The sequence below is a fragment of the Coregonus clupeaformis genome, unplaced genomic scaffold, assembly GCF_020615455.1.
Source record: "Coregonus clupeaformis isolate EN_2021a unplaced genomic scaffold, ASM2061545v1 scaf0943, whole genome shotgun sequence".
Taxonomy (NCBI): Eukaryota; Metazoa; Chordata; class Actinopteri; order Salmoniformes; family Salmonidae; genus Coregonus; species Coregonus clupeaformis.
The window spans coordinates 160,849-182,114 of NW_025534397.1; the positions used below are offsets into that span (position 1 = coordinate 160,849).

At 42.5% G+C, this 21,266-nt stretch overlaps 1 pseudogene; it reads right to left on the reverse strand.

Moving 5' to 3' along the window:
* Positions 1 to 782: 782 nt before the first annotated feature.
* LOC123481309 lies at positions 783 to 20,389 on the reverse strand (annotated as a pseudogene).
* Between the last annotated feature and the right edge of the window lie 877 nt (positions 20,390 to 21,266).

The window sequence follows — 21,266 nt, forward strand, 5'->3', positions numbered from 1 at the left end:
GTGACAAAATTCAAATGCAAATATCCTGTTGTTTCCTGATAACTTTTCTCTGAGAAGCGTTCCCTATTAAACTGTTACCATGGTTATGCATATGCTTCTCATTTTTTTAAATTTTAGAAACGTTTAAATTTGGGCCTGTCCATATTGGCCAATTCCTCCAAGTGTAAAGAATTAAAACTATATTTTTGATGTTCTGGATGGTCAGTCCTTACATCCATAGCTCAGTCTATGAATTTGAGAGAGGTTACATTTCTCCCTCAGCTGATGTGACCACATTGTTGTTGTTGGAATCCCAGATTGCTCCTTTAATTAAAATACAATATTTGTATGGTATGAAAAAGCTGTTTGCTGAGTAATAAGTCCACAGTCACAAAGGAAGTGTATATAGGTCTACATGTTTTTAATCAATGCTCAACATTTCACCATGAAAATCATATTTTATGCAACACAGGAAAATGATAAGACTTGGTCCTGTTTATTCAGCAACTTATTTGCCCTGTAAGAAGAAAGAAAGAATATAATGGATCAGTAATAATAATGAACATGATAAATATATGAACACTTGGAAAGAATATAATGGATCAAGCATTTTCAAGCTCAGTGCTCAGCTTGGATTTCAATTTTGAGGTACCAACTTGAAATAATGTTTTTTGTTGTTGTTGCCCTACCTTAAAATGTTCTTCTCAGAGATCTTAAATACAGTTGAGTGAGTGTAAAAGGTCTGTATTGACCTCTGTGAAGACTGAATCATAGGTGGTGTTGATGTGGTCATATTTGAACATGAGTCAGGTATAGGTTTAGCAGCAGTTCTGTACCTTTCCAGTGTCACGGGTCTTGGCTCTGAGCTTGTTGACCTGAGTCTCAGCGATGTCAGCACGCTCCTCAGCCTCCTCCAGCTCATGCTGAACCTTCCTGAACTTAGACATATGGCTATTGGCTGCTTCCTCCTGGGTGAAGAAAAGAGATGGAGAGCAGAACATCAGTATTTACACTTTAAAATTAGGTATTTTCAACAAAGCAAATATTGGCTGATTTAGGATAGCAATGTATATAGGGAGATGGATGATACAGCAGAGAAAGTGAATGGAGGTACAGGGGATCAAACCGCTGCCTCCAACCCTACCACTAGACCAGCCCCCAGTACAGCAATGTGAAGTAGCAACACTTACTTAAACTAAACTGCATGGACATTAAGTTTTGTAGGGGGATTTAATTTTTCTCGAATTAATGCTTTCAGAATATTTCACTCACCGCTTCCTCAGCCTGCCTCTTGTAGGCCTTCACTTTCAACTGCAGCTTATCTACCAGGTCCTGAAGTCTGCTAACGTTCTTCTTATCCTCCTCAGTCTGTGGGAGAAGATCAAAGAATCAATGTCAGTATAGTTTTATACACAAACCTGTCTGTGTTAGTTTCAAGTGTGTGAAGAAGGCACTTCCTCTTACCTGGTAAGTGAGCTCCTTGACTCTCTGCTCATACTTGCGGACTCCCTTGACTGCGTCTACACCTCTTCTCTGCTCGGCCTCCACCTCAGTCTCGAGCTCACGCACCTTTGTGGAAGAAATAAACGTAGGCATTTGTTTGTGGTGAAATCCGATGTAACAAATCTTTGTAAAACAGAGGTATAGTCTTCTACCCAGTCAAGGAGGCACAATTGTTATCTGTCCCTATGTACTTTTAAACATTTAATTGAAGGGGTCTGTAATAATAACAACAACTTTTCATTATCTAGGTCACTGGTTCCCAAAGGGGTATTTACATTTAAATGTGTTTATGAATATTTCTAGCAAGAACAGATTAAACTACCAGTGATCTGTGGACAAAGTTTAGAGAGTGCAATACAGTACAATGTAATATTAGTAATCCACAATTTACGTTCTTCACCCTTAGACGCACAACGTGGTTCTGGGAGGCTCTCAGTGATATTGGTATCCACAGTACTCTATCCATGATCCATTTCTTCCAACTCAATTCTTCTTGTATTTCTATGTCCATTCTGGAATGCTTTTCTAAGTGTATGGTGCAGTACCAGAATGGCCACTAGAGGCCCCTACTTGCCTGAACTCATTCTTTACTTATATAGATTTGTGTGTATTGTTGTGAATTGTTAGATACTACTGCACTGTTGGAGCTAGGAACACAAGCATTTCACTACACCCGCAATAACATCTGCTAAATATGTGTATGTGACCAATAACATTTGAATAGATTTGCAGTTTAGAAGTCTTCCCACGACAACTGTACAAGCCTGAATGAAGCAACTGGATAAATACTTTTTTATATTGAAGGTCTTGGCTCCAATTCTTCTCAACACCACTACTTAAGTATAACATATTCCCCAAATGTTTTTTTAATTTTAAGCTTTATAAATGTTCTCTCCGCCCCATGGCAAAATGTGTAGAATTGCAAGAAATTAGCTCTAAAACTACAACATTCCCACCGGGCACACAATGGTTGAATCAATGTTGTTTCCACGTAATTTTCAATGAATTACATTGAACCAACGTGGAATAGATGTTGAAATGACGTTTGTGCCCAGTGGGTTTTCTCTCTGCCCAAAGGCAAAATGTGTAGAATTACAGGAAATTAGCTTTAAAACTGCAGAATGTTGTTTCTGGTGCCAAAAAGTGACTTTAAAATGTTATTTCCCAGGGGCCGAGACTTGATTAGTCCAGCCACGCACTGCAGAAGTCATAGTAAAACTAAAGTAGGAGTTGTAGGAGGGGGTCCCTGATGAATTCTCTATCACAAAAGGGGTCCGCGAAGCAAATCTGTTTGGGAACTCCTGATCTAACTGGGTTATTGAGAGAAAAAGTTATTAAACAATGATCCTGTGTATTTTTATATGATCAAATACATTTCCAGCAATCTGTCTTTCAATCCACTCTAATCCACCCTGCTGTTAACTCACCCTGGACTCCAGTTTCTGGAGCTGCTTCTTGCCTCCCTTCATGGCCAGATTCTCAGCCTCATCCAGGCGGTGCTGCAGGTCCTTGACTGTGACCTCCAGGTTCTTCTTCATCCTCTCCAGGTGAGAGCTGGTGTCCTGCTCCTTCTTCAGCTCCTCAGCCATCATGGCCGCCTGGCAAAGTAGTTTGTTTAATTAATGCACCAATTGGCACCAATCATAACATTCCTCTGAGATCTTTGTTGTTCTTAACCAGCCCAGCTACCATTGGACCTTGGGGACAAATCAAGTCGATGTAATTAAAGAACTCACGTCAGTGATGGCCTTCTTGGCCTTCTCCTCTGCATTCCTGGCCTCCTGGACGATGTCGTCCACCTCTCCCTGCACCTGCACCAGGTCAGTCTCCAGCTTCTTCTTAGTGTTCAGAAGGCTGGTGTTCTGAAGGAGGAAACATGACAATTTGTTTGACTCACAAGTCACAAGGCTTAAATTATGAAAATCTAAAAGCAAGCAATGTCGAATTCCAGGTGTGTAAACAGTATGCTTGGTTGAGTTTTATTGGAAATAGCTTTTGACCCATACCTGGGAGTGCAGCAGTCCAACACGCTCGCTGGCGTCTACCAGCTCAGTCTCAGCCACTTTGCGGCCTCTCTCTGTCTGCTCCAGAGCAACTCTCAGCTCCTCGATTTCAGCCACCATCAGACCGTTTCTGCGCTCCACCATGGCTGCCTGTTCCTTCATGTCCTCTGCGGCGCGGACGGCGTCATCAAGGTGCACTTGGGCATCCTGGATTTCACAATTACATAGGTTCATTAGGACTTGTGGAAGTAGTTTAAAGTTTTAAAGTTTTAGTGGAAGTAGGGGCGAAAGGATTGGTGATAGAAATGTTAATTGGAAAGAGTTTACCCAATATCTCTACCTTTAGTACATAGTCCACTCTATTCAAGTCCTCTGTTCTATTATTTTTTACAGATTCACAAACAAATCCCTCTCCATGTTCAGATTTTTGAACATTCCCTTTACCTTGAGCTGACCCTGGACATTCCTCAGCTGTTTCTGGGCCTCAGTGGCCTGCCTGTTGGAGTGGCTCAGCTGGATCTCCATCTCGTTCAGGTCTCCTTCCATCTTCTTCTTCACCCTCAGGGCATCATTCCTGCTCCTGACCTCAGAGTCCAGGGTGCTCTGCATGGACTCAACCATCCTCTGGCTGTTCCTCTTGATCTGCTCCATCTCCTCGTCCTTCTCAGCAATCTTCCTGTCCACCTCACCCTTGATCTGGTTCAGCTCCAGCTGCACACGCAGAATCTTGGATTCCTCGTGCTCCAGTGTGCCCTGGACAAAGAGAAGCAGTCAGGTGAATTGTTCAATATATTTGGATGTGTACATGGAATTAAATATATATATATATATATGAACACCAAAGCAGGGAGCATTAGCCTGTAGCTGGCATTGGCTAGTGTAACACTGCTTTTCCCATCAAACAGCTGTAGTTTGTACCTCAGCCTCCTCCAGAGCGGTCTGGATCTCAGACTTCTCTGTCTCCACGGTCTTCTTGGCCTTTTCCAGCTCATGGATGCTCTTGCCAGTCTCTCCGATCTGCTCAGTCAGGTCAGAAATCTCCTCTGCACACACACACACACAGGAGCAGTTTAGACTTGGGAGATTTTCAGTGGATATCGCCAATGCACTGAAGTTGACATTGAATCATGATAACAGTTAATTAATTAACAGCACTTCATACGGTCTTACAAATTTAATTGCCCTCAACTTCCTTGGGTTGTTAAAAGCAATAGCAATTACATGTTCCATTTACTGTATATATTTGTATACTGTACATGTAAACTCTGTAATAGTAGTTTTGATGATTACAGTTCCCTCCATTTTCAAAACATTAGTCAAACATGAGCCAAATAGAATTGCTGTCAAATGCTCACGTTGCAGGTTCTTGTTCTCTCTCTTTAGAGTCTCCAGATGATCCAGAGCCTCCTCGTAGGAGTTCTTCATCTTGAAGAGTTCAGTGCTCATAGAGCGAGCCTCCTTCTGAGCTCCTTCCAGCTCAGCCTGACCCTCCTCATACTTCTGCTTCCACTCTGCCAGAACCTAGGGAAATACATGGGATTTTCATTAGAAGTCATAGATGAAGAGTTTTGAATCAGAAACATGCTACAATTATACTTCAATTGATTATATAGCAGAAAATGTAGTTTTAATTTTGACTTTATCAAAGTTCCTCTGCTTCTTGTCGAGGTTGGCGGCCAATGCGTTGGCTCTCTCAACGTCAATCATGAGGTCCTCCACCTCTCCCTGCAGCCTCTGCTTGGTCTTCTCCAGGGAGGCGCACTTGGAGTTGGTCGCCTCAATAGTCTCCTCAGCCACCTGCAGACGCTGGGCCAGCTTCTTCCTGTTGGACAACAGAGGGTGGTTTTTCGGTTTGAAACATATGTTACAATATATATTGACGTAACATTTTCTCAGAGCCCCCTACCCTCCTCACCATCCACACCCTATATTTGAGTTGTTGCTGTTGCGTGCGACTCACTTGGCTTCCTCCAGTTCCTCTGTGCACTGGATGGCATCAGTTTCATACTTAGTCCTCCACTGAGCCACCTCACTGTTGGCCTTTGACATGCCGCGTTGCAGCTCTGCCTTGGCCTCCTGCTCCTCCTCAAACTGCTCCCTCAGGAGGTCACAGTCATGGCGGGCAGACTGGACACCATGGGCCAGTGCATTTTTAGCCTGTGAAAGAGAAAGAGAGATTAGAGAGATAGTCAAACAAATTACATGAGTAGAAGACTCTAAGGGTGGCATAGTCACCATCTATATGAAGATATGGCTCTAAACTCTGTGGTCAGTGGAGTCCATTTTGGGTCCCTTACCTTGACCTCCTCCTCAAATCGCCCTCTTCAGCTCCTCCACCTGCTGGGTGAAGGCCTGTTTTCCTCTGGTCAGCTGAGACACCAGGGCTTCCTTCTCCTCCAGCTGGCGGCCAAACTCTCCTGCAGGGATAGAGGGATATCTAGTTAATAGGGTCAATGTTCTCTAAGATTGAAAATGTATTGTGAGGTATCATAGGGCAATGTTAGGTGGTGAATAGTACAGTAAAAATTATGTGGATACAGCCCCCAACACATGTTATTGTGTTCAACTGAAGGAAAGCATTGGGTTGTAGTTCATTGTTGATGGTACCATTTTCTGTCAGGAGTCTGGCCCTCTGTCCGCTGATGTCGTTGACCTGGCGAACATTCTCATCATTCTTAGTCTTGAGCTCGCTCAGCTGGTCCTCTAGAGTACGGCACATCTTCTCCAGATTGCCCTGTTAGTGAAACATGTACCATCATTACTTTATATATGGGACTGCTGTTAACTTCAGTTCACTTCAATGGTAATGTAGTTGACCCTCCTCAACAATGCTTGACCAAAACATCACTACTCACCTTAGCCTTGGCGACGGCCTCCATGTTGCTGGAGAGGTCATCAATCTCCATCTTGTACTCGCTCTTCTCCTTCTCCAGCTTCTGCTTGACGCGCTGCAGGTTGTCGATCTGCTCCCCGAGCTCAGCCACACTGTCGGCCTGCTTCTTGCGCAGAGCGGCGGCTGTGGCCTCATGCTGCAGGGTGGACTCTTCAAGATCACGACGCAGCTTCTGGAACTCAGCCTCACGCTTCTTGTTCATCTCAATCTGAGCAGCAGTGGCGCCTCCGGCCTCCTCCAGCCTCTCGCTGATCTCCTCAAGTTCCCTGGAGAGATCGGCCCTCTGCTTCTCAACCTTAGCCCTGGCAGCACGCTCAGCCTCAATTTCCTCCTCCAGCTCCTCAATACGGGCCTAGAACAGGGGACAGGAGCAGGGGGGATTAACACTACAATACAGTTGAAACAATTGAACCTAACAAAATAATAATAGTATGTAATAATAATAAGCCATTTAGCAGACGCTTTTATCCAAAGCGACTTACAGTCATGCGTGCATACATTTTTGTGTATGGGTGGTCCCGGGGATCGAACCCATTACCTTGGCGTTACAAGCGCTGTGCTCTACCATCTGAGCTACAGAGGACCACAAGCACCATCTTTACAATGGTAGGAAATGTCAGCAGGAAACACCTACCGAGCCATCAGAAGTCACATGGACAAATGTGTCCGTTTATTTCAGGAAATTATTCAGTGTGTCTGGAGCTTAGATCCTTTGATCCTGTACAGTGCATTCAGAAAATATTCAGACACCTTAACTTTTTCCACATTTTAATACGTTACAGCTTTATTCTAAAATGGATTAATTTTATTTTTTTCCTCATCATTCTACACACAACACCCCATAAAGACAAAAAAAAAACAGATTCTTAGAAATGTTTGCAAATGTATAAAAAACTAAAAAAAACTGAAATAGCACATTTACATAAGTATTCATTCAGAACCTTTACACATTACTTTGTTGAAGCACCTTTGGCAGCGATTACAGCCTCAAGTGTTCTTGGGTTGTTCGATCGGGTTAAAAAATGACTACTTAGAAAACGGAGATGCCTTTTCTGTCACAAACGCCATAATGGCACAGACACAAAGATGAGTCCTCTATCTAACTCTATGGAAGCACCATCTTTACAATGGTAGGAAATGTCAGCAGGAAACACCTACCGAGCCATCAGAAGTCACATGGACAAATGTGTCCGTTTATTTCAGGAAATTATTCAGTGTGTCTGGAGCTTAGATCCTTTGATCTTGTACTGTACCTGGAGTTCCTTGATCTTCTTCTGCAGCTGAGCTCCCAGAGACTGCTCATCCTCAATCTTGCTGAGGAGCTGGGTGGTCTCAAACTCCTTCCTAAAAAACACAAATACGTTGATTGCAGAGTTGGTTTAGGTTTGATAGTGTAAAGGGAGTATAAAACATTCACGTTGCTTTTAAGAATCACTTGCAAATGCTAATTCATAATTAATCAAGAACAACCATTATAGCAGCTGATACTGTAGTCATTTGTTTGTGTTTACTTCTTGATTTTCTCATCAGCCTGCTGCTTGTCATTCTCCAGGTCCATTATGGACTCCTGGGTCAGTTTCAGATCTCCCTCCAGCTTTCTCTTGGATCTCTCTAGGTCCATACGGAGCTTCTTCTCTTGCTCCAGAGAACCCTCAAGCTATAAGATAAAAACAAATATATTGTTAAAATCTAAACAACTGAAGATAATATCATCTTACATTCTATCATGGTTAAAATGTCGAACTCCACTCACGTCATCCACTTGCTGTTCCAGCTTGGTCTTGGCCTTGGTCAGAGTGTTGACTTTGTCCTCCTCTGCCTGCAGGTCATCCAGTGTCTGCTGGTGGGCCTCTTGGAGGGCTTTCTTCTCCTTGGTCAGCTTGGCAACACTCTCATCCATGGATGCCATCTCCTCTGTCAGGTTTTTAACCTGAAAATGGTCACAACATAATTATACTTCACCATAAAGGGGAGATTTAGTTTGTTATATATTGCATTCATTTAAATTAGAAATGTGTCAACATGTACTGTACTATAGATGTAACACTAGATGGCAGTGTACACTATGCCAGTGTACTGAATGGAAGTCATAAATGAGGGGGAACAGAACATGCAATGAATGTGGGGAGTACCCCGCAACTGAAATTCAACTGTTGTGTCTTAATTTTTCCTGCACCCACAATACAACTTGAATTCCATTATTGTTAAGCTATGTTTTGAGTTGATTATTGTTTGGATTATTGTTTGGTTAGACTGTCTATGGTAAGACACTCAACCTTGTTTTCAGTGGCGTGCTTCTCCTTCTCCACTTTGGCCAGGGTGAGCTCCAGGTCATCAATGTCCTTCTTCAGCTCAGAGCACTCATCCTCCAGCTTCCTCTTCTTGGCAGTCAACTCAGCATTGATCTCCTCCTCATCCTCCAGCCTCTCGGTCGTCTCTTTGAGTTTGGCCTCCAGCTGGATCTTGCTCTTGATGAGCCCCTCGCACCTTTCCTCAGCATCGTTCAGACTCTCTCCTTCCTGGTTTCAGAGCAGGAGAAAAGATCTGCGGCCTCACTTTGTGTATCAAAATATACACTTTAGTCAAAGAGGTCAGAGCAAATCAATAGAAATTCATGAAATAAATACAGCATATTACATTGGCAATAGAAATGTTATGAGTTTGCCACATACTTTACAGTGTGTGTGTGTGTGTTCATGTGTGTATTCATTTGTGTGTAAATGTACCCATATGAGGGTTGTTGTTCACTCACAGATGCAACTTGGAGCGCCAGGTCATTCTTCTCCTGCACCAGGGACACCAACTTCTCCTCAAACTCCTTCTTCTTGGCCAGAGCCTTGGCCAGGTCTGTCTGCATCTTCTCATAGTTCTCCTTCATGTTGGCCAGCTCCTTCTCAGTCTCAGCGCTCTTCAGCAGGGGCTTGATCTTGTAATAGACTTTCATCCATGGCCAGTGTTTCACATTCATGAATGAGCGGACATTGTACTGGATGGTGAAGATGGAATCTCTGGTCGACAGAAACGATTTAGTGGCATGGTGAGTTATTATTTGACCATGCTTGTCACTTATGAACATTTTTGAACATCTTGGCATGGTTCTGTTATAATCTCCACCCGGCACAGCCAGAAGAGGACTGGCCACCCCTCATAGCCTGGTTCCTCTCTAGGTTTCTTCCTAGGTTTTGGCCTTTCTAGGGAGTTTTTCCTAGCCACCGTGCTTCTACACCTGCATTACTAGCTGTTTGGGGTTTTAGGCTGGGTTTCTGTACAGCACTTCGAGATATTAGCTGATGTACGAAGGGCTATATAAAATAAAATTGATTGATTGATTGATGCTTAAAGCAACATTCAGGGTTTAGAAGAACAACAAAATGGAACGCCCCGAACTCTAGATGCAAGGATTGACAGGTCATGCATGCTAAGCTCATGAGGCATTTTATGTTCTTCAAGAATGAATGGGTAAATACCACACATTTAAAAGACAATTGAACAGCTTGCTAAATGCCAAACTGAAGCTACAAAGATATAATCCTTAACTGCTACATCCATTTTTGGATTTATAAATGGACTTATAAATTAATTAACCCCAAATATAAGCTTGTTTTACTACAATGTTTGCAAACAATGTAAATGGAAACAAACACTGTATGGACTCAAAACAAGCTTAAAACTATCACCATATCTCTGTCAACCAATTAGAGAATAGTTGCAATGATCCAGGCCCATCCCACAGCTGTATACCAAAACAGAGGTGGGGTTTCCTCTTTGTTAATGTTTCAATTAAGGATTTTAGCTTTAATAGAGCATTATAAGATGAACTTTCTTATTCTGAACAACTCACAGCATATACAGCATGTTATCATAATGCAGTAGATACAGGTGGTTGACAGTATGCTTTGCCAAGATGTCCACAATTCCTCACCTCCTCTCCATCATCTTGCTAAACTCTCTCCTCATGAGGAATCCACGGCTGAGATCCTGGACCATGCCGACCAGAGAGGCCAGCTTCTCATCTCTCATCTCCTCCAGAACACCCAGCAGACCGTCTTTGAAGAACACCTGAAACACAGGTTAACATGGTCAATGGAACCACAGATGGTGACAGATAGAAAGGGTTGAATCAAAAGAGGGGAACATATCCACTAGATTGATTTGAACAACATTAACTTTGCAATGCTAACAAACAAACCATGGGATAGGATGTTTCTAAATTGTTAGTTATTGTACAGTTGTAGATTAATAATGTACACATGTGACGAATGACTTTGAAGACAAAAACACTACAATGTTTTTCCACCTTTTCCTTTAGTTAAATGAAGAAGAAAGAACAAAAGGATGAATAGATCAACTGCAGAGATTTTATATGGTAAGGGTTTAAATTATCATTGAAGATGTGTTTTGTTGTCAGCTTTTGCTGGGGGTATTTGACTGACCTTGGTGTGTCCAAACTTGTAATCTTCGTGATTCACATCAATGGAACCAAGCAGCTTCTCAGAAGCCTTCTTGTTGTCCATGAACTGGCCCTCAGGGATGACACTGGCATTCAGTACTTTGTACCTGAATGAGGAGACAGTTTTAAAGTATGCCAAGCTGTAATAGGTTGGTTATACAGTGAGGTCATAATTATAATTATTACAGTGAGGTCACCCTTGATGAAGATGAGCAAAAAACACTAAACAAATCAAACAAAATTATATTATTTTAACTCTCTTTCTCTGAACAATTGTAATAGTATAAAATAATATAACTGTCACAAATGTTTGACCATACAATATAGTTCAGTATCTTTATTATACATTTGATACCAGTCTTTCCTGCTCATCTTAGCAAGAGTGGACCTGACTGTATTACTTATAAGGTCAGACTATTCTGATGCTGGGAAATCCCTTGAAGCAGATCTTTCTGTGTGTGTGTGTGTGTGTGTGTGTGTGTGTGTGTGTGTGTGTACCTCTGCTTGAAGTCAGCATAGATGATTCTGCTGGGGAAGCCCTTTCTGCAGATCCTGATACCCTCCAGTACACCATTACACCTGAGCTGGTGGATAACCAGGAAGTTCTCCATCAGACCTGGTAAAACAAACCAAGTCTCTTTTAATACACATAAACAAGTTAAAGATTGAGATTGTTAAAGTCACTGATACTGTACTGATAAGATGTAATATTTCACTCAATATTTCTTGTACCTGGAGTCTTTGACTCGTTGGGGATCAGGCAGCGCACAAAGTGAGGATGAGTGCTCCTCAAGTTGGTCATCAGCTTATGTAAGTTCTCCTGTAAGAGGGTTACAAACCATTTTCTCAGACATCATTTATGATTATCAATGCACCTCTTGAAGGACTGAATATTCAACTTTCAAAAGCTCACCCTGAACTGGGAGGACACAGTCTGCATGGAACCACCCTTCTTCTTGCCTCCTTTCTTGCTTGTATCTGTTAAAATGGGGAAAGTTCAAGATAACTAGAAAAGTACATTTCCTAGAGCGGGTGGAATAAATAGAATAATAATAAGAGTATGTAAGAAACTAGAGTGGTCTTGTCTTCAGCAAGCACACTAATTATAAACCAGAGAATCTCTGGTTAACTTCACACTTATCTAGATGCAAATGTGACCAATGAGATTTGTGTAAAATAACACCTATTGTATAATTAAATTAAAGTTGCACAATGCAGAAATCTCTCCGCCATTTCCTGGTTGCTAAAACCTATGTGAAAAAAATTAGCTAGCATAGTGTAGAGAATCATTATACCAGCTTAATGGCTGTGAAATATATGTTCTATAACCAAAAATATTGTTGTTTCAGCTGTTTGAAGCTGATGTACAAAACCGAAAGTAAAAGATGCAAAAACAAAACTTAATCTACCGCTTCTTAGACTTGCTTTCAAGTAGAATGAGAGATCTACAACTCACATTTCTATGTGAATTTGGTGGGGCTGCCCAAAAAAGTTACATGTTGCCACTTTAACCGAGAGTACGAGTAAATTGACCCAGTGATAAACCCTGAGAAAATTGTGATACAATTGTGATACATTCAAAGCTATTTTAAAGAAAATGTGGGTCTGAGTTGTAGCTAGTGCCTAATTAAATATTTTGACTTGATACTTACCCTCAGGTGGGCAGCGGGATACAGGGCAGCCAGAATTTTGACTCCTGACTTCCCATATAACTGACAAACTAAGTCGTTCAGGGGATCCTTGTTCTTCTCCAGCCAGCCAGTGATGTTGTAGTCCACAGTACCAGCGTAGTGCACCAGGGAGAAGTGGGCCTCTGCCTTGCCTTTGGCAGGCTTGGGCTTCTCAAACGCATTTGTTTTCCCAAGATGCTGGGCGTACAGCTTGTCCTTGAAGGTAGTGTCTGAAGACTTGGGGAACATGCACTCCTCTTCAAGGATGGAGAAGATGCCCAATGGCTTTACGAAAAGAGATGTATATCAAATTAGTGATATTTCCATTTAGGATCACATATATTCCTTTAGCAAACATGCTATTATAGGATTATATTAATTTAGGGGCACATAATAGGAAACATATTGAGTTCTCAACAGTCAGATACGTTGTACCACTGTGATAATGTATGATATATGACTTGTGTTTTTTTATTTGAGGGACATGTTTGTCTAAGCTCCAAACTTACTCTGGGCAGAAGTTACCCTCTGGGATAAAACAGACCTTAGATCCGTGACAGAGGAATATGTACAGCTGTCATACCCAACGAGACAACTGTGATTTTTGCCTCAAAGACCTCAACTGACTTTACAGCCATGGGTCTCCTCACAATGCAGTGAACACTGTATCGAGATCAGGGCTGGGGTCATTTCAGGTCAATTCAGGAAGTGAACTAAAATTATTTGTCATTTAAAAGTAGATGATGTTTAGGATTATGAGTTTCTAGAACAAACTGTATTAGGACGTTTTCTATATGACTGACTGGTTTAGGATTGTTGCTGCCAACATGGCGAATCGGCAAGAATAATGCATTGAGGAGATGGAGAGGAGGAATCCAGATTTAGGGTGTTTATTAAACACATTTGAACACTAACCCAGAGCACATGGGGAGAGGGTTTGGAATGGATTTTCATCAAGGTTTGGGGTTTAAGAGTTGGAGCTTGTAAAGCTGGTAGGAAGGTTAGGTTGTGGAAGGATGTGGTGGTCTGGAAGGGAAACAAGAGGGAAACATATTAGGAACACATCAACATAAAGGTGAATGAATGACCAGGTAGTGCCAGGTGACCAGGTAAAGGGAATGGACGTAACATATAGCTACAAATTTAGGAGACTACCAGGATAAACATAAGAAAGGAGCAATAGCATTTAGCATAAACTGAGGGCATGAATGTAAGAATTAACATATATACATACATCTATCTGTGTCATTATAGCATCTGTGACAGCATGCACAGCGCCATTGAGGCTAAATCTATTTTAAAGTATCAGTTGTATTATTCTTCATTGGCTGATGGCTCCCAACTCATAGGAATCCCCACCCAGTTGACTACTTTAAAATGGTGGAAGCTCTCAATGGCAATGTCCATGCTAAAACAAGTTACATCCATGATGAGTCCTCTATCTATCTCTATGACAACAGGCACAACTGAAATGCCACATGCGTCCACTTATATCAGGGCGTTCTCAACAACCTAACCATTACCAAACTTTTATTAGATCAAATAAGCCTTATGTAGCAAATGATCAATTCCATTTTTTGTTGACCAAATTCAACACTCTCTCATTGACCTCCATACAAAAATTATTCACATTGTGGGCTTATGTTCATGGACATATTTTGAGAGGAGTAAAACCTCTCACTTCGCCACTTCCTCTCTGATTTAGCTGAACCCACTGTGTTAGAGCTGGGGTGGAACAAGAGCCTGCACGCCATGTGGATGGGCTGTCCAGAACAGGAGTTGCAGGCCCCTGATATACTGTTATTAACTGACAGATGTCATTAAGCAGTTGAGTAAACTATCATTATAAAACTCATTGTACATATTTGATGTATTTTAGCAGGGCCTTGGGAGGATGGGATAGTAACTCTTGATCCAATACATTTTAAGGGTGCTTTAAATGATCCAAAGTAGTTTTATCACCACAGACAGGAGTTTGCCTGAGACACCCCAGAGCCTTAGCTCACATCAGCATGTTTTTTCTCCATGATTCAATCCATTAAAATGTCACAGCCAGTAGAAATCTAAATCTGGAAATGAAATGTCACATGCTGTGGCATGGATCCACAAAACAACCCAGCTTGGCTCAGTTAATACAGATCTTATTTCCCAGATCACATATCTCGCTTTAAATATATTACGGTGTCAGCAATGTGAGGACCTCATGGTCGACTAATAAGGTCAGAATAATGTGCTGTTCTGTATCGGATCTCTCTGTGGTCCACAGTATAGGTATGAGGTCTTCACCTTTCAGCATGCAGTGTGAAGTTAATGGTGGGCTAAATGTAATATTAATCTAATACATTTACAAGGATAAACACTTGGATCAAATGTGGAGCTGTTGTGTTTTTCAGCAAGCTTTACAGATCTTAAGACAAACAACTCCAAAATGATTACCCCCTGCCAGTGACCTTTTCCAAACATGGCCATGTTCCAAACTGGGTGTCAGAAATACATGCAGCCTTAAATTGTTTTGGATTGCTTCATGACCCTCCGTCATAGAGATGGTATCAAACCACATCTGCTGAACTGTTCATGAAACTCCAATTTGATCCCATACAGTAAATAGCAGAGTTACAAGAAGCGTGCCAAAGCAACAGATAATTTACTAGTCCAATATGGCCATGTGTGTGTCCGAAATACATCCAGCTTCCACAGCAATATATCTAAAGTAATTTGGCTTTGATTTATTGGTAGACATGCTGCCATTTGAGCCGTACGCCAGAGGATATGACCATATACGAAACAGACTAATCCCTGATTTAAACAGACCAGTCAAATACTGGAAATCACACAACCTCCCTTCAGCTGCAGCTGTTGTAACAGAAGCGTCTCTGGGGGAGCAGGGGACTCGTCCTCGCCAAGCCTTTTGGAAGAGGCAGGACAAGTGACAGCCCAATCCACTAGATGGCCCCCCGCCAATGATCAATGTTGAGAACAGGGTCATTAAAAGTCACAAATGTTCCAACTTTAATTAATTATTTCTCAATTATGCTTAAAGATACAAATGTCAAATATATATCAACAATCCTTCCTCCAAAGGACCCTTCTATGGATTAAATGTTGTGAAAATAGCTACAATAATGAGCCATACAGACTGTGACATTCCAGCTAACATTCCTTTCTCAAGAAGTTAATACTTCCTCTTTCAGAACCTGTTCATAATCCACTTCCTTCTTCCTATTTACACGTTGAACTCTAAATCTGTTCAAAATCACAACGTTGAAATGACATCAGTGTGGGACCAATGTGTCTGATCAACTTGCCCTCAGACTCCATGTCCCTGGGGGCAGGAACTTTTCTCTATAGGTCATATAGGATCATGGTTCCAGAGACTCTTATTGGTGGTGTTGCATCAACCAATGGTTGCGTGCCATTGAACATCACATCAGGAGTTCTGAGATCTGGAATGCGTCTGCAATGATTCCCAATCAAATCAAATCAAATGTTATTGGTCACATACACATGTTTAGCAGATGTTATTGCGGGTGCTTGTGTTTCTTGCTCCAACAGTGCAGTAATATCTAACAATTCACAACAATACACTCAATACACACAAATATAAAAGTATAAGAATGGAATTAAGAAATATATAAATATTAGGACGAGCAATGTCAGAGTGGCATAGACTAAAATACAGTAGAATAGAATACAGGATATACATATGAGATGAGTAAAGCAAAAATATGTAAACATTATTAGAGCAACTAGTGTAAGAGACTCTTATGGGCGTTTTATCAACCAATGGTTGCGTGCCACATCCGATTATTATACCATATGATGTGGTTAGTTGATATGTTAATAAACATCAGTCCAGGCGTTCTGAGATCTGGCATTTATCTGCAATGTAGTCAGCATGGTGGGTGACCATTGTGTTTCAGAACCACAGATGTCACAAAACCTGCAACTAAATATAAGTTTACAGAGTATGTAACTGCTCACTGCTCCAGAAACTGCCTTCTGACTCCATGTATCTAGTCTGTGTTGACTGAGTGTTTGGCCTTCATTCCAACCTCTCCCACCACTGTAGATTATATTTATAGCCTTCTCATAAAAGTGTGAAGCCTTTGTTATGTGTTTTGTAGGCCTATGCTGACAAAGCTACCTAGCCTCCAACTCATTTCAATTTGATTCGTCTGGTAAAAGTGGATAAATGTAGCATTACGAAATAAATGAAATGCTTTTTTTTCGAAACGGGTATGGACTTGTTATTGCTTGTCTAATAATATATTATTGAATTCAAATCAAATCAAACTTGATTTGTCACATGCGCCGAATACAACAGGTGTAGACCTTACAGTGAAAAGCTTACTTACAAGCCCTTAACCAACAATGAAGTTCAAGAAAGAGTTAAGAAAATATTTACTAAATAAACTAAAGAAAAAAATAATACAAAGTAACACAATAAAATAACAATAACGAGGCTATGTAATAGGGGTACCGTGTCAATGTGCGGGGGTACAGGTTAGTCGAGGTAATTTGTACATGTAGGTAGAGGTAAAGTGACTATACATAGATAATAGACAGCGGGTAGCAGCAGTGTAAAAACAAATGGGGGGATTTGTCTGGGTGGCCATTTGATATATTGTTCAGCAGTCTTATGGCTTGGGGGTAGAAGCTGTTAGAAGCCTTTTGGTCCTAGACTTGGCGCTTCGGTACCGCTTGCCGTGCGGTAGCAGAGAGAACAGTCTATGACTTGGGTGACTGGAGTCTTTGACAATTTTTTGGGCCTTCCTCTGACACCGCCTAGTATATAGGTCCTGGATGGCAGGAAGCTTGGCCCCAGAATGTACTGGGCCGTACGCACTACCCTCTGTAGCACCTTACGGTCGTATGCCGAGCAGTTGACATACCAGGCGGTGATGCAACCGGTTCAGGATGCTCTCGATGGTGCAGCTGGATAACTTTTTGAGGATCTGGGTACCCATGCCAAATCTTTTCAGTCTCCTGAGGGGGAAAAGGTGTTGTCGTGCCCTCTTCACGACTGTCTTGGTGTGTTTGGACCATGATATTTCGTTGGTGATGTGGACACCAAGGAACTTTAAACTCTCGACCCACTCCATTACAGCCCCGTTGATGTTCATGGGGGCCTGTTCAGTCTGCCTTTTCATGTAGTCCATTATCAGCTCCTTTGTCTTGCTCACATTGAGGGAGAGGTTGTTGTCCTGGCACCAGACTGCCAGGTCTCTGACCTCCTCCCTATAGGCTGTCTCATCATTGTCGGTGATCAGGCCTACCACTGTTGTGTCGTCAGCAAACTTAATGATGGTGTTGGAGTCGTGTTTGGCCAAGCCGTCGTAGGTGAACAGGAAGTACAGGAGAGGATTAAGCACTCACCCCTGAGGGGCCCCAGTGTTGAGGATCAGCGTGGCAGATGTGTTGTTGCCTACCCTTACCACCTGGGGGCGGCCCATCAGGAAGTCCAGGATTCAGTTGCAGAGGGAGGTGTTTAGTCCCAGGGTCCTTAGCTTAGTGAAGAGCTTCTAGGGTGCTATGGTGTTGAACGCTGAGCTGTAGTCAATGAACAGCATTCTCACATAGGTGTTCCTTTTGTCCAGGTGGGAAAGGGCAGTGTGGAGTGCGATTGAGATCTGTGGATCTGTTGGGGCGGTATGCGAATTGGCTTGGGTCTAGGGTATCCGGTATGATGCTGTTGATGTGAGCCATGACCAGCCTTTCAAAGCACTTCATGGCTACCCACGTGAGTGCTACGGGGCGTTAATCATTTAGGCAGGTTACCTTCGCTTCCTTGGGCACAGGGACTATGGTGGTCTACTTGAACCATGTAGGTATTACAGACTCGGTCAGGGAGAGGTTGAAAATGTCAGTGAAGACACTTGCCAGTTGGTCCGCTCATGCTTTGAGTACACGAGCATAAAAGGCATTTAGCTTGTCTGGTAGGCTCGCGTCACTGGGCAGCTTGAGGCTGGGTTTCCCTTTGTAGTCTGTAATAGTTTTCAAGCCCTGCCACATCCGACGAGTGTCAGAGCCGGTGTAGTAGGATTCAATCTTAATCCTGTATTGATGCTTTGCCTGTTTGATGGTTCGTATGGGGCGTAGCAGGATTTCTTATAAGCGTCCGGATTAGTGTCCCGCTCCTTGAAAGCGGCAGCTCTAGCTTTTAGCTCGATGCGGATGTTGCCTGTAATCCATGGCTTCTGGTTGGGATATGTACGTATGGTCACTGTGGGGATGACGTCATCGATGCACTTATTGATGAAGCCGATGACTGAGGTGGTATACTCCTCAATGCCATTGGAACATATTCCAGTCTGTGTTAGCAAAACAGTCCTGTAGCATCCGCGTCATCTGACCGCTTCCATATTGAGCGAGTCACGGGTACTTCCTGCTTTAGTTTTTGCTTGTAAGAAGGAATAAGGAGGATAGAATTATGGTCAGATTTGCCAAATGGAGGGCGAGAGAGAGCTTTGTATGCGTCTCTGTGTGTGGAGTAAAGGTGGGCTAGAGTTTTTTTTCCCTTTGGTTGCAAATGTGACATGCTGGTAGAAATGAGGTAAAACAGATTTAAGTTTGCCTGCATTAAATCCCCGGCCACTAGGACCGCCGCTTCTGGATGAGCATTTACTTGTTTACTTACAGTGAGGGAAAAAAGTATTTGATACCCTGCTGATTTTGTACGTTTGCCCACTGACAAAGAAATGATCAGTCTATAATTTTAATGGTAGGTTTATTTGAACAGTGAGAGACAGAATAACAACAAAAAAATCCAGAAAAAACGCATGTAAACATTTTTATAAATTGATTTGCATTTTAATGAGGGAAATAAGTATTTGACCCCCTCTCAATCAGAAAGATATCTGGCTCCCAGGTGTCTTTTATACAGGTAACGAGCTGAGATTAGGAGCACACACTTAAAGGGAGTGCTCCTATTCTCAGCTTGTTACCTGTATAAAAGACACCTGTCCACAGAAGCAATCAATCAGATTCCAAACTCGCCACCATGGCCAAGACCAAAGAGCTCTCCAAGGATGTCATTGACAAGATTGTAGACCTACACAAGGCTGGAATGGGCTACAAGACCATCGCCAAGCAGCTTGGTGAGAAGGTGACAACAGTTGGTGCGATTATTCGCAAATGTAAGAAACAAAAAAAAGAACTGTCAATCTCCCTCAGCCTGGGGTTCCATGCAAGATCTCACCTCGTGGAGTTGCAATGATCATGAGAACGGTGAGGAATCAGCCCAGAACTACATCCTGAAATCCTGCAGCGCCCACAAGGTCCCCCTGCTCAAGAAAACACATATACAGGCCTGTCTGAAGTTTGCCAATGAACATCTGAATGATACAGAGGAGAACTGGGTGAAAATGTTGTGGTCAGATGAGACCAAAATCGAGCTCTTTGGCATCAACTCAACTCGCCGTGTTTGGAGGAGGAGGAATGCTACCTATGACCCCAAGAACACCATCCGCACCATCAAACATGGAGGTGGAAACATTATGCTTTGGGGGTGTTTTTCTGCTAAGGGGACAGGACAACTTCACCGCATCAAAGGGACGATGGACGGTGCCATGTACCGTCAAATCTTGGGTGAGAACCTCCTTCCCTCAGCCAGGGCATTGAAAATGGGTCGTGGATGGGTATTCCAACATGACAATGACCCAAAACACACGGCCAAGTCAACAAAGGAGTGGATCAAGAAGAAGCACATTAAGGTCCTGGAGTGGCCTAGCCAGTCTCCAGACCTTAATCCCATAAAAATCTGTGGAGGGAGCTGAAGGTTCAAGTTGTCAAACGTCAGCCTCGAAAACGTAATGACTTGCGCTCCAGCTGTTATTGACAAATAGACACACATCCCCACCCCTCGTCTTACCAGACGTAGCTTCTCTGTCATGCCGATGCATGAAAAATCCCGCCAGCTCTATATTATCCGTGTCGTCGTTCAGCCACGACTCGGTTAAACACAAGATATTATAGTTTTTAATGTCCTGTTGGTAGGATATTCTTGATCGTAGATCATCCATTTTGTTTTCCAATGATTGCACGTTGGCCAATAGAATGGATAGTACTGGAGGTTTCCTCACTCGCCTATGAATTCTCAGAAGGCAGCCCGACCTCTGCCCCCTTTTTCTCTGTCTTTTCTTCATGCAAATGATGGGGATTTGGGCCCGTTTCCGAGAAAGCTGTATATCCTTTCCGTCGGACTCGTTAAAGAAAAATTATTCGTCCAGTTCGAGGTGACTAATTGCTGTTCTGATGTCCAGAAGTTATTTTCGATCATAAGAGACAGTAGCAGCAACATTATGTACACAATAAGTAAAAAAATAATTTACAAAGAATTCGAAAAAACTAACAATATAGCACAGTTGGTTAGGAGCCTGCAAAATGGCAGCCATCCCCTCCGGCGACATGTTGTTTTTGAATTATTGCAAGCACCCCTATGCAACGACCAAGCCACACTTCAGGGAAAAATTCCTGGTGCCGTCACTGCGTCACACGCTCTCTGCTCCTTTTAATACACCAATTGTAACATATACAAAATATTATCTTACCAAATGTAAATATGCACAGCCTTGTAATCGATTCAAGACCAAGACCGGAGAAAATAGAGTCCGAGTCAAGACCAAGAACGGAGGGGGGGCGAGACCGAGTCAAGACCGAGACCGGTAGGGGAACAAGGGGTCCGAGACCAGAAAAATGCGAGTCCAATTCAAGACCAAGATTGTAATTTTGTCAAATCACCACCATGATAAGAGTTCAAAATATCCAGT